The 14,435-nt window shown below is 43.2% G+C and overlaps 1 protein-coding gene across 1 annotated transcript in view; it reads left to right on the top strand.

The window, feature by feature from the left end:
• Positions 1-14,435, top strand: part of PHF24 (PHD finger protein 24) — a 23,798-nt gene that overhangs the window by 1,090 nt on the left and 8,273 nt on the right. The window lies entirely within an intron of this gene.

Below are 14,435 nucleotides of genomic sequence, written 5' to 3' on the forward strand. Positions count from 1 at the left end.
CCGCAGCCACGCGGGGCGGGGAGGGTGGGTATGCTCTGGGCGCGCGCGCCACCGTCGCTTCAGCCTGGTGCTCCGCTCGCGCAGCCTGCTCCCGGCGCTCGGCCGCAGCACGCCGACTCCGGAGCGGCCATGGGCTGCGCGGGGCCCGCGGTGTAGAGTCCGCCAGCCCCGGACCCGCATCCCTCACCCTGACAGTCCCGGTAAGCTGGGGCGGGGGCGGCGGGGACCAGGCAGGCACCGTGAGGGGCGGGTCTGCGGGCAGCGGACAGCCCTCCGCGGACTCAGAGGTGCTGTGTGGGAGCTGTCCCGAGAGGGTCCCTGTGTAAGTGGATGAACCCTGAGTATCCCTGCCTCTACCCCTTGGGAGAGTCCCGGAGGCGGTGTGCGGAGCCGCCCCCATGGAAGACCCCTGTGCGAGTGGAGATTCCCAGGGCTCTCTCGGCATTTGCTGCCACGGGGAGGCCCAGTGTGGAGGACGCCATCCCCAGAGAGACTGTGTACCTACGGGAGGGCAAGGGTGATCTCTGGTGTTGTCTCAGTGGAAGACCATTCGGGAACATAGGGGAGCCCTAGGAGCCTGCACCGTGGGGACGGACCCCACAGAGGACCCGTGTATATAGGAGGACCTGAGACTGTGCCCTAGAACTGCCTGGAAGAAACCTCTGACTGGAAGGAGAGGATCCTGCCGTGGGATCCAGGCCAGGAGTAACTTCCCGTATGCTCAAAGGTCTTTGGCTTTGACCTCCTTCAGGGCTCAGTGTTTCCCAACTTGTATCTCTCCAGCGTGGTCGAGAGGCAGGGGTCCTGTGGGGCTGCACCTTTGTCCATTCGTCCCCCACCCCATTAGAGTTTGTATTCTCCGTGGTAGCCCAGTTGGCTCCAAGCTTAAGGCAGGAACTTCTATCAGAGCACAGGGTGCAAGAGGGGAGGACCAGTGAGGCCTCTGAAGCAAAGAAAAGAGATTTGAGCCCCTGGGCTTGACCCTCAGGAAGAAAGCAGTAAAATCAGGTAGAATAACTGACTCAGCCAGGTCCTGTAAAGAAAATCCTTTGACGGAAGGATAAAAGGATATGTAGGATTATTGAGCACCAGTGTGCCAAGTACTAAACCAGGGATGTTTAACATCTCATAGAATCCTTACAACAGCCTTATGAAATTATCCCTTTAAACATTTGGCACTTTAGACTCAGGTTTAGCAATTTGCCCAAGGTCACAAAGCATGGAATCATGAAATCTGTTTTTCTAAGTTTATTTGGGTATCAAGGAGAGGCAGAAGCAAGAATGTTTATTTGTTAATAAATTGCATTAAGATACCAAGCACAGGGCTTTGCAATAGTATACGCTCAGTAAATGTGATGATTAATTAAGTGGATGAAGACAGTTTAATTGGGGATGAGTGTGCTGTAGGAACTGATTTCCACTGAATCCCCAAATTTCAGGGTGTGGCTTCATTCACTGGTAACCCTACTGTAATTATGCCTCTGGGTGGCTCTGCACTTAATTGGGTCTGGGAGAGGCCTCTGGGTGTGGTCTTTGACAGGACTTGCTCTGGGGATCTAGTGGAACCCTTAGGAGGATGGAGTATTCTGAGACTACCCTCCCTGCTTGCAGAATCCTTGAGGAAGAGGACAGAGAGACAGGATCACTTTTAGGAAGCATGACCTACAGTGTCTTTGTGGCCATCTGACTCTATGCACTAGCAGACATTGGTCCACAGATACCACTCAGGATACTTGCCCAGCAGTGCCTCTGCATGATGAGGAGGAGGGCAGGAAAGGCTCAGAGCCAAGGAAGGTTTATTGGGAGTCCATCGTCTGGGGAATGCAGAGGGTCTGTGCCTGACATAGTGATGCACCCTCATCTCACCCCCTGGGCTGTAGTAGCTTTCATTACACCTGAATCCCAAGGGTGTGATTTTGGAGCCAAGGATAGACTCTGGTTTCTTGTCCAAAAATGGAGTGGTGAGGGAGCTAAGCAGTGGAATTCACCAGAGTATTCTGGAAGAGTTTTCCTGTTCCCCTTCCTTTCTCCTTCCACATAGCCAAACCTAGTGACATCCTCCTTTAACAGAGGTGGGTTCCCTGGGCTCCTGGGGTTACATAGTGAGAAGGGAGATCAGGCTTGTGAGAAAACAGAACCACCTGGGTGTGGCATCTCATGCACAGCTCAGTGGAACAAACTCTGACAAAGGCTGATATTGGTTAAGCACCTCCCCATTAGAGAATTGTTTATAATCCCCTTTCAATTCAAACCCCTTTCATCAGTTTAACACACCAAAATAAACAGGGATATATATCTTTTTTAAGAAAATCAGAGCAAGCCTGCAAATATGATCTTTGCTCCGATTCAGAGATTTGTCACTGGGTTTTATTCCTAAACTGGTCTTTTTACTGAGGGCTCTTGGTATCACACCCACTCATGACCCTGGAAAAATTGCTAGATAGCTCCAGGTGCTCCCCAGATATTGGACCTTGGATATCACTTCTTTGACGTCCAGCATTGGGTAAACATTAAGATGACAAAATCCTAAGAATACTGACTGTCTCCTCTAATCACAACGTGAGTCTGCAAATCAAATCATTCCACAGTGGGTATGAAGGATGTCACCAGGTGGCCTTAATCTTCATTTAAAATAAAAAGCTCTCTCTAAAGAGAAATAAAAGGGGAGAGCATGGCTCACACAATTTCACTTGAGTGTACACAAATGAGTCTGGATGTTTTAGCCTTTAATCTTCCTCATCATCTCTGACCACATTCTTATGGTTTTCTTCCTCCTACATTTGCCATCTTTAGACAATGCTTCCTCTTCCTCAGACACATAAATAGTAGGACCTTCCCCTGCCCATTTCTCATACTCCTTGTATTTTTTCCAGTACACCTGTTCCTAAGTGGATCATATTTATGCAAAAAATTTCCTTTCTTTTTAGCTACAGAATCTATTATCTTCCAGTCCCACATGCTTTTCTCCAGCAGTGCTCTTGGTTTCTGCTATCTTCATTTCCCAAATTGCTTTATTCATTTCTAATGGGAATATCATTATCCACTCCAACCCCTCAATCTTAATGACCAAGTTCTGACAGAAATGCTTACCAGCTTTTGACCAAGAAACCAAGACTATCAGTGTCCAGCTGGAGACATGACTATTTTTTCTATTATAACATCCGCCTTCATCCTTCCTCCCCTTCCAGCAATCCACTCAGAGACCCATATACATTTACTAAGTGCTACCCACTTGCCAGGCACTATGCTAGATAAATATGAGAGTTCCTTGCCCTTGAGGTGTTCACATAGGATCAGTCTGCATTTCTCTAATCATTTACTATAAAAGGTAAGAAGAAAAAAGAGAAGTACAGCTTTACAGAGTATCTATAGGAATCATCATACAGTATACCTTTTCCCAGGCATCACTGAAGCACCACTGCTGTTCTGTGCCTCCTCTGGCAGCCACATCCTTAGCCCCCATGCCATTGCCCTGCCAGAATTACTTCCGCCCGTATACTTTGAGTGAACTGGCCACTCTTGGCCCTCTATGATAATAATGACAGTACCTTATATTTGGATAATATGTGACAATTTACAAGCCCTCTTACATGATCTCATTTGGTTTTCAGAAATGTTTCATCTTAACTGTGGTCTTCTTACTAAAACAACAGCGTGTTGGTTGGCTGGCTGGTTTTCTCTCCTTTTTTTTGTTTTGTTTCATTTTGTTTTGTTTTTTGAGCCTCCTAATCAGGGTTATGGGTCTCCAGAGGGAAAGCCCCAATGATTTACTACAGCCTCTACCTACCAGCTCTTAGGCTATGAAGAGGAGTTTCCTGTTGGGTCCGAAGGCCAAGCAATGCACTCACTGGTCAACCCTAGGACTTATCAGGGCTGTCCTGCTACCTGGCCTCAGAAAATCCAATTCTCTGTGTTTTCTTTCCTCCCTGAAATCTAAATACATATTCCCTTCTAGACAAATAGTTTAAGCATACTATCTCAAACCAGTTCTTTGGGCTACTTCTTATGTGAAGGCAGGTTTCTTTGCCTATTTCTATCTGACACCCGGCTGGCTTCATACCATCTAAGCCATGATGGAGTCTCCATATAGCTCCATGCCTTGGCGTGTGCTTTTATCTCTTCCTGGAATGCCTTTTTTTTCCTTATCCACTGGGGTAACTCCCACTCAGATTTCAAAATTTAGTTCAAGCAACACTTTTTTTTTTAATCCTACACTTATGCCCCCTACACACGCACATACTCACACTGCTTTCTCACAGGCTGAGGTTCCATTTGTTCAATCTACCAACAGTTACTAAGCGCCTAATTTGTGCCTAACACATAGTAGGCTGCACTCAGCAAATATCTGTAGAATCAACAAATAAGTCATGATAATTAAGGTGTAATGAGTGCATTAAATGGGGCTGAATCTGTGCTTCAGGGCCCCAGAGCAGAGAACAGGGAGTGTCTCTCCATCTTGCTGATAAGCTCTGCTTGCTAAGTGCAATCACACCAGCCAGTCACTGATGGTGTGCCATTCCTTAACTGTTGCTCTGCTTCTGTGGGAAGCCTGCACTGTAGCTTCTCATGAAGACCCATCCCAGGCCTCTAGAGGCTAAAGATCATGCCATAATTTTGTCCTCATGTTTGTTAGAGCTTTTGGACTTCCAGTAAATATTAAACAACAACAGCACCTCCCTCACGCCTCATTCTCTTGAGCTGAGTCCAAGAAGACATTTTTACTCAGTCTTCAGCCCTCCTGCTCCTTGGAAATCCCAGAAGAGTCCTGTGCAGTCAGGGGTGACTGTGTCTTCCTGGGCTGACTGAAGCCAGTGCCACTGCACTGGATAAACAGAGGAGACTGGAAGAAGACAGGGAGGTATCAGTTAGACCCCTTTAGACATGAAAACTAAAAGTAGCCCATAGGCTACTGCCAGGCAACAGAATGGCTGACTAGAAACAGGCTCCAGGAGCACTGTGGTGAGGTGATGGATTCCTAAAGCAGGACCGAGATACTGGAGATCAGCCAGACTATTTCGGGCTTGAATTCCTCAAAGACGAGCAGAGGGTAAGGAGACTCTTTGATAATTTTTGTTTAAAGTCTCTAGATTGATGTTGATGTGCACAGTGAACTTAGGGTCTCTGCTGTGCATTCTGCATTTTGTAGACCCTGGTTCTGCTGGTTTTCCATACCCTTATGGCTAATCACCTGCTGTGTTAGTTACGTGGCTTCCTTGAGGCTCTCAGACAACCTTTTAGGCACATGCTATACCTGGAGCCAATTGTGAACCACCTTGAAATTTTTCACCCTTATTTGCAGATGCTGCTCATCTCATGCTAAATTTCTCCAGCCCAAACCCAGGAGGGAGGAGATACACTTTTAAGTTTACTGCACGTGCCCTCAGGGCAGCTGCCCTCCTGTCGGCCAGTTCACAGTGCCCCCAGGACACAGCATAAATGCAGGGGACTGTTGACTTTGGTAATATTAGTCTCTCTTTTTCTTATAATTGTGGCTGTGGAAACTGGCCAAATTCTAAAATTCTGTAGCTCTCTCCTGTGGTCAAAGAAATCACCCATAACTACTGTATGGTTACCTGTTCTCATCCCTGCTAGCCCTGAATCAGCAGATAGGGTCCCCTCTGGGGAAGCAGAGTAGATGTGATGAGATGAGCAGGTGACTGTATAGTTTCTAGAATTGTGTTCTGAAGATTTGGTCTGATCAGTCTCTCTGGCCAACTTTGAGGAAGAGAAAAGGTCTCAAACTTTTTATGTTGCCTAGTTATCTCTGCAACATTCGTTGAACCAAGATTTATAGAACACATACTCTGTGGAAGGCAGTGGGAACCATCTAGACTTTTCTCCTTCTCAATCTCAGTGAAAAACTGGGATTCCTTTTTCCATCTGCTCAACCCACTCTGGTTGTTTTCCCCTGTCTCCCAGCTCAGAGGTTTTCTTTGCCTTGTTCCTGCCTAGGGAAGCCTTCATAACCTCCAAACAATCACTTTTAGTTGCTTTTGAGCCTTTTTCAAACAGCTGCCATTCCCATACCAAGAATCAGATGAAAGCAAGTAAATGTGCTTTACATTTAGCATGCCCAGTGAGGAGACTCCTGCCTCTTGAGAGGCTCCTCACAGCCAGAAGTCTTTATCGAGAGCTTTGGAAGAGGTTCCCTAGCTGCCTTCCTTTTCCTTATTTTGCCACCAGCTCCTGCTGTGGAGCAGCCCCTCCTCCTCTTACTCCCACAACTTTGCCCTTATAAATCATCCCACTGCGTTGTAAGCATGTGCTCTGCAGAGAATGGGTGTGTCTTGCACGCACACATTTCAAGCTGCCCACATATGTCTTACTGCCTGACAGATTCATCTAGACAGACTTCTCTTCCCTGAAGAAAGTTTCTGGTTGTCATCTGTTTTCATTTCCTCCAGATCGTAGAGTCAGACAGCCCTGTTCTACCTCATGTCCCTCTTATTCACCACCACCTGCTCCTGCTCCCATGAGGTTTTTTTCCAAGCCTTCCCTAGGTTCTACAAATCCTCTGACAGTCACATCATTCTTGGGACAATGTCTTTTTATCCCTCTTTCATCCTTGTTAGGGAGGCAGAAAACCCCAGTTCCACCCATCAGCCAAAGGAGTAATCATTAGATATAATTTGTGGCATCTTTGCAACTTGATTTCCTTTTAACTCATTCTTCTTCCTAGGACTCCTTCCAGCACAGCAGAGGCCAGGTTTTTCTCACCAGGCATTTGTTTTTACTCCTCACTAATCAGGACCACTTGTTTCTCTAGAAATTAGAACTGATTTTGTTAATTTTTCAAACACCCCAGGTGCACATCGTGGATATTTCAGCATACTTGCTTTTAATCAAGGTGTCTTTTGCATATAGTTTCAATCCTCTCCATTAGGAATTAAGGGGTTTTAGCGTCACTCTTAAAGCCTAATTCTGTTGTGTCCTCACAATTTACTCTCAAAATCAAAGCCTTGTGATGAAAATGACTTGGGGTCTTGTTTGGATTTTGATGCCTTCTTTTTAATGGCTCTGCTCTACATTTTCTGTCCTTATGGGCATAAAATGGCCTAGAAAACTGAAGGGGGAATAGCAGTACTCCAAGATCCTGTGTTCAGGGCTAGAAAGTAGTTTTTTATTTGTTTTTGTCTGTTTGTTTTGCTGGTGGATGTTATCTTCAGTCTTCATTGAAATTCCTTTGAAGATAAACTCCAAATCCACTGCAGTGACATCATTAACAGTTGAGTAGCTTAATAGTGATTCTTGGTATCCTTACAGAGAGTAGTGGTTGTGCAGGACTGCAGTGTGTTGGGATATGCTTGTGGTTAGTTTGCCGATACACTATTAATGAGTCAGGTCACTTACAGAGTAACCCTCCTAATTGGCTGGCCTTTGTTCAAAACTCTTGTTACATTATCTGAAAAAGCCGGTAAGAACCAAATGCATACCATTGATTTTCCTCCAGTGAATCATTCTTGAAAAAGTGAATTTCATATGGTTATTTCAGGTCTCCAAATAAGTGTTTATCAACCTTTTTTTTAACCCATGCCTTCTAGCTGATAAACATTAATGTCGGGACTTCCCTGGTGGTGCAGTGGTAAGGAATCCGCCTGCCAATGCAGGAGACACAGATCCAATCCCTGGCCCGGGAAGATCCCACATGCCATGGAGCAACTAAGCCTGTGCACCACAACTACTGAGCCTCCACTCTGGAGCCCGCCAGCCAGAACTACTGAGCCTACATGCCACAACTACTGAAGCCCACGTGCCCTAGAGCACAAGAGAAACCCGCGCACCGCGACTAAGAGTAGCCCCCACTTGCCACAGCTAGAGAGAGCCCACGCGCAGCAACAAAGACCCAGCACAGCCAAAAAAATAAATAAAATTTAAAAAAAATTTTTTTAATTAATGTCTATGACTGCTCCCTAAAACTTCTACTACAACTTCTAGGAGGGGGCTGCCCCCAACGATTTGGAAAGCTAGCACCTTCTGTATCTCCCCCAGGAACCAGGAGGATACTGTCAAGCTCTGCTGTTTTGTTGTCCATGTTACGAAAAAAAAAGTAATGGCTTTTGATATTTGCTTTCCAAATATAAATATATTATAATTTATATGCTCTTTCAATCCACTATTTCTTCCCTCCTTCTGGAGTTCTGATATATAAACCCCTATATGCCCCAGGATCCAGCCAATGTGAGTCATTGCTCTGATCTTTATGTTCATACTGGATTAAACCAGTTTGTTCTCTTTATTTTTATAGCATGAATATATCACAAGTTATCCAATAATTCTCCTACTAAGGTTATTTCCACCTTTTTATCACTGTGAAAAATGCTTTGATAGGGACTTCCCTGGTGACGCAGTGGTTAAGAATCCGCCTGCCAGTGCAGGGGACATGGGTTCGAGTCCTGGTCCAGGAAGATCCCACATGCTGAGGAGCAACTAAGCCCACGAGCCACAACTACTGAGCCTGCATGCCTAGAGCCCGTGCTCTGCAACAAGAGAAGCGACTGCAATGAGAAGTCTGTGCACTGCAACGAAGAGTAGCCCCACTTGCCACAACTAGAGAAAGCCCACATGCAGCAACAAAGACCCAACTCAGCCAAAAATAAATAAACAATAAATTTTTTTAATGCTTTGATAAATATTCTTTTAAATATGCCCACAGGTAGAGGATCAAACTCTTGTATGCAGTATGGTTTTCTTCATTCAAAAGTATATTCGTATCAGTGCAGATCTGCTAGGCCGTCCAACCACACAGACTCTTAAGACAGGCTTGAGAATTCAATTCTTGTGTCACTCCAGTCAAGGGAAAAGCATACCTTATACCCCACAATGTTATCCTTGTCTTTAAGAGGTAACTATCTTTAAATCAAAAGACAAAAGCATAGTTCTCTAATCAAAAAAGTAGAGTGATTCTAAGGCTGTGTTTTTCAAATTGCCAGTCCGGACCCATTACAAAGTCACCAAATCATTTTTTTACGATCTTTTTCTTATGTGGACGATTTTTTTTTAAATATTTATTTATTTGGCTGCACTGGGTCTTAGCTGCAGCATGTGGGATCTTTTAGTTGCAGCATGTGAGATCTTCGTTGCAGCATGCTGGCTCTTAGTTGCGGCATGTGGGATCTAGTTCCCTGACCAGGGATCAAACCTGGGCCCCCTGCATTGGGAGTGCAGAGTCTTAACGAGTGGACCACCAGGGAAGTCCCTGATGCGGACCATTTTTAAAGTCTTTATTGAATTTGTTACAGTATTGCTTCTGTTTTATGTTTTGGTTTTTTGGCCATGAACGTGTGGGATCTTAGCTCCCCAACCAGGGATCAAACCTACACCCCCCACATTAGAAAGCAAAGTCTTAACAAATGGACACCAGGGAAGTCCCTCATCAAATCATTTTAGAGAGTCACTATCATGATTGTTTTAATGAACTAGGATAGAGAGGATAGAAAATATCTGGGAGCATCACATGTAGTAAAATTAGGATTCTTTCACAAAACTTTGGGTTCAGTTATAGGTCTATGAACATGTGTTTATAATTTTGTGTGTACAGGGTCACATCATAAACTGTACTTCTTACTATGGGTCACAGTCAAAAAATGTGAAAAACATACCACAGAAAGTTTTCTGAGGAAAACACTGTGGCCTTGGAAATAGTAATTGATCATGAGGAAGGTTTGCAGTGAAGGGCTGGGTGTTAGTTTTGCATTCTCCTTCTTGACGTGGTATGCCTGTTCCTCTCGCTGTAAGTTGGGGACCCGCTTTTCCACCTAACTGTAGAGCACAGCCAGTATGCATAAGCCATGTGGGCAGTGTCTGCAGACCGCAGGCCTGGCCTCTTCAAGAAACCCCTGGGTCCACAGCCTCAGCAAAAGCTCTAACATACACACACTCCCTTCTCCACCCCTAGCCCCATTGCCACCCAAGGCTGGATACCCTCATTAGGTCACATGGACTTTTAAAAGAATATGGAAAAGAAGCATTCTAAATGCTTGACTACATATTCCAAGCATACGCATTAACAGATAGAGAACTGAAGTCCAAAGCAGTAAAATAACGTGTCCTGGGTCACAGCAGATCCAGAACTAAAACAAGTCACCAGGTTGCCTCTGTGACTTTTTAAATTATATAATTAATTAATGTACAAGGTAGGAAAATTAGAAAAAAACAGATTAACAAAAATATGAAAAAACATGCATTCTTATAAAATTAGATCATAACATGAGCATTTCTGTAACTTGCATTTTTCATAAATATGTTCATATATTTTGAACATCTTTCCACATTAATAAATTTACTTTTACCTTAATGTTTTTCATATTGTTCATTCTTCCATTGTACCATAATTTAACCATTCCCCTATTGTCCCATATTTGTTTGCAACTGAGGAAAAGAATGAGTTTTTAATCACCTTAAACAGTTTCCTAATTTGATCAGTAAATCTTTCCTTGAACTTCCCTGGTGGCGCAGTGGTTAAGAATCCACCTGCCAGTGCAGGCAACATGGGTTTGAACCCTGGTCCGGGAAGATCCCACATGCCACAGAGCACCTAAGCCCGTGCACCACAGCTATTGAGCCTGCACTCTACAGCCCACGAGCCACAACTACTGAGCCCGCATGCCACAACTACAGAAGCCCGTGTGCCTAGAGCCCATGCCCCACACCAAGAGAAGCCACTGCAATGAGAAGCCTGCACACCACAAGGAAGAGTAGCCCCCACTCGCCGCAACTAGAGAAAGCGCGCACGCAGCAACGAAGACCCAATGCAGCCAAAAATAAATAAATAGATTTATAAAAAATAGGGCGTCCCTGGTGGTGCAGTGGTTGAGAGTCTGCCTGCCGATGCAGGGGACATGGGTTCGTGACCCGGTCTGGGAAGATCCCGCATGCCGTAGAGCGGCTGAGCCTGTGAGCCATGGCCACTGAGCCTGCGCATCCGGAGCCTGTGCTCTGCAACAGGAGAGGCCACAACAGTGAGAGGCCCGCGTACGGCAAAAAATATATATAATAATAATAATAGAGGGAGCATGGCAAACAAAGACTGAAAGACCAGTGTGGTTAGAACAGAGTAAAGAAGGGACACCAGACCGAGGAGAGCCTCACAGGCCGTAATAAAGAAACTAATTTGGAGGACTTTATCCTGAAAGCTTTGGAAAGCCATTGAAAAGTTTTAAGCAGCAGATAACATATCAGCTGAATGTCCCAGAGACATCTTTAATTCAATACATACAAAATCCAATTTCATTATTCCTCTTTCTTATTTCCCAATTTCTGTAAATGGTACTACCCTTCTTCTCGTTAGTCGATTTAAGACTGCCCTCTAAGTCAGGCGGAGATAGGCTGTATGAAATATGAAATATTGTATGACTTCACTTGTGTGTGAAATCTAAAAGCATTGAACTCATAGAAACAGAGGAGAATGATGGTTGTCAAAGGCTGAGGGGTGAGGGAAATGGAGGGATGTTGGTCAAAGGGTACCAACATTCAGATATAAGATGAAAAACTTCCAGGAATCTAAGGTACAGCATGTGACCATAGTTAACAATAGTATATCGTGTATTTGAAAGATGCTGTGAGAGTAGAGCTTTAATGTTCTCACCATAAGAACAACAACAAAATGGTAATTGTGTGAGATAAAAGATGTGCTATCTAATTAGAGAAAGGAGAACAAAAAAACCCCAATGTTAGCAGAAGGAAAGAAATCATAAATATCAGATAAGAAATAAATGAAGGAAACAATAGCAAAGATCAATAAAACTAAAGGCTGGTTCTTTGAGAAGATAAACAAAATTGATAAACCATTAGCCAGACTCATCAAGAAAAAAAGGGAGAAGACTCAAATCAATAGAATCAGAAATGAAAAAGGAGAAGTAACAGCTGACACTGCAGAAATACAAAGGATCATGAGAGATTACTACAAGCAACTATATGCTAATAAAATGGGCAACCTGGAAGAAATGGACAAATTCTTAGAAAAGCACAACCTTCTGAGACTGAACCAGGAAGAAATAGAAAATATAAACAGACCAATCACAAGCACTGAAATTGAAACTGTGATTAAAAATCTTCCAACAAACAAAAGCCCAGGACCAGATGGCTTCACAGGCGAATTCTATCAAACATTTAGAGAAGAGCTAACACCTATCCTTCTCAAACTCTTCCAAAATATAGCAGAGGGAGGAACACTCCCAAACTCATTCTACGAGGCCACCATCACCTTGATACCAAAACCAGACAAGGATGTCACAAAGAAAGAAAACTACAGGCCAATATCACTGATGAACATAGATGCAAAAATCCTCAACAAAATACTAGCAAACAGAATCCAACAGCACATTAAAAGGATCATACACCATGATCAAGTGGGGTTTATTCCAGGAATGCAAGGATTCTTCAATATACGCAAATCTATCAATGTGATTAACCATATTAACAAATTGAAGGAGAAAAACCATATGATCATCTCAATAGATGCAGAGAAAGCTTTTGACAAAATTCAACACCCATTTATGATAAAAACCCTGCAGAAAGAAATTACCTCAGCATAATAAAGGCCATAAATGACAAACCCACAGCCAACATCATTCTCAGTGGTGAAAAACTGAAACCATTTCCTCTAAGATCAGGAACAAGATAAGGTTGTCCACTCTCACCACTATTATTCAACATAGTTTTGGAAGCTTTAGCCACAGCAGTCAGAGAAAAAGAAATAAAAGGAATAAAAAGAAATAAAAGGAATCCAAATCAGAAAAGAAGTAAAGCTGTCACTGTTTGCAGATGACATGATACTATACATAGAGAATCCTAAAGATGCTACCAGAAAACTACTAGAGCTAATCAATGAATTTGGTAAAGTAGCAGGATACAAAATTAATGCACAGAAATCTCTGGCATTCCTATACACTAATGATGAAAAATCTGAAAGTGAAATCAAGAAAACACTCCCATTTACCATTGCAACAAAAAGAATAAAATATCTAGGAATAAACCTACCTAAGGAGACAAAAGACCTGTATGCAGAAAATTATAAGACACTGATGAAAGAAATTAAAGATGATACAAACAGATGGAGAGATATACCATGTTCTTGGATTGGAAGAATCAACATTGTGAAAATTACTGTACTGCCCAAAGCAATCTACAGATTCAATGCAATCCCTATCAAACTACCAATGGAATTTTTCACAGAACTAGAACAAAAAATTTCACAATTTGTATGGAAACACAAAAGACCCCAAATAGCCAAAGCAATCTTGAGAAAGAAAAACGGAGTTGGAGGAATCAGGCTCCCTGACTTCAGACTATACTACAAAGCCACAGTAATCAAGACAGTATGGTACTGGCACAAAAACAGAAATATAGATCAATGGAACAGGATAGAAAGCCCAGAGATAAACCCACGCACATATGGTCACCTTAGTCTTGATAAAGGAGGCAAGCATATACAATGGAGAAAAGACAGCCTCTTCAATAAGTAGTGCTGGGAAAACTGGACAGCTACATGTAAAGAATGAAATTAGAACACTCCCTAACACCATACACAAAAATAAACTCAAAATAGATTAAAGACCTAAATGTAAGGCCAGACACTATCAAACTCTTAGAGGAAAACATAGGCAGAACACTCTATGACATAAATCACAGCAAGATCCTTTTTGACCCACCTCCTAGAGAAATGGAAATAAAAACAAAAATAAACAAATGGGACCTAATGAAACTTCAAAGCTTTTGCACAGCAAAGGAAACCATAAACAAGAATAAAGACAACCCTCAGATATTTGCAAATGAAGCAGCTGACCAAGGATTAATCTCCAAAATTTATAAACAGCTCATGCAGCTCAATATCAAAAAAACAAACAACCCAATCCAAAAGTGGGCAGAAGTCCTAAATAGACATTTCTCCAAAGGAGTTATACACGTTGCCAACAAACACATGAAAGGATGCTCAACATCACTAATCATTAGAGAAATGCAAATCAAAACTACAGTGAGGTGTCACCCCACACCAGTCAGAATGGCCATCATTAAAAAATCTAGAAACAATAAATGCTGGAGAGGGTTGGAGAAAAGGGAACCCTCTTGCACTGTTGGTGGGTATATAAATTGATACAGCCACTATGGAGAACAGTATGGAGGTTCCTTAAAAAGCTAAAAATAGAATTACCATATGATCCAGCCATCCCACTACTGGGCATATACCCTGGGAAGACCATAATTCAAAAAGAGTCATGTACCACAGTGTTCACTGCAGCTCTGTTTACAGTAGCCAGGACATGGAAGCAACCTAAGTGTCCATTGACAGATGAATGGATAAAGAAGAAGTGGCACATATATACCACGGAATATTACTCAGCCATAAAAAGAAACGAAATTGAGTTATTTGTAGTGAGGTGGATGGACCTAGAGTCTGTCATACAGAGTGAAGTAAGTCAGAAAGAGAAAAAAAATTC

This window comes from Lipotes vexillifer, unplaced genomic scaffold (genome assembly GCF_000442215.2).
Source record: "Lipotes vexillifer unplaced genomic scaffold, Lipotes_vexillifer_v1.1 scaffold920, whole genome shotgun sequence".
NCBI lineage: Eukaryota > Metazoa > Chordata > Mammalia > Artiodactyla > Lipotidae > Lipotes > Lipotes vexillifer.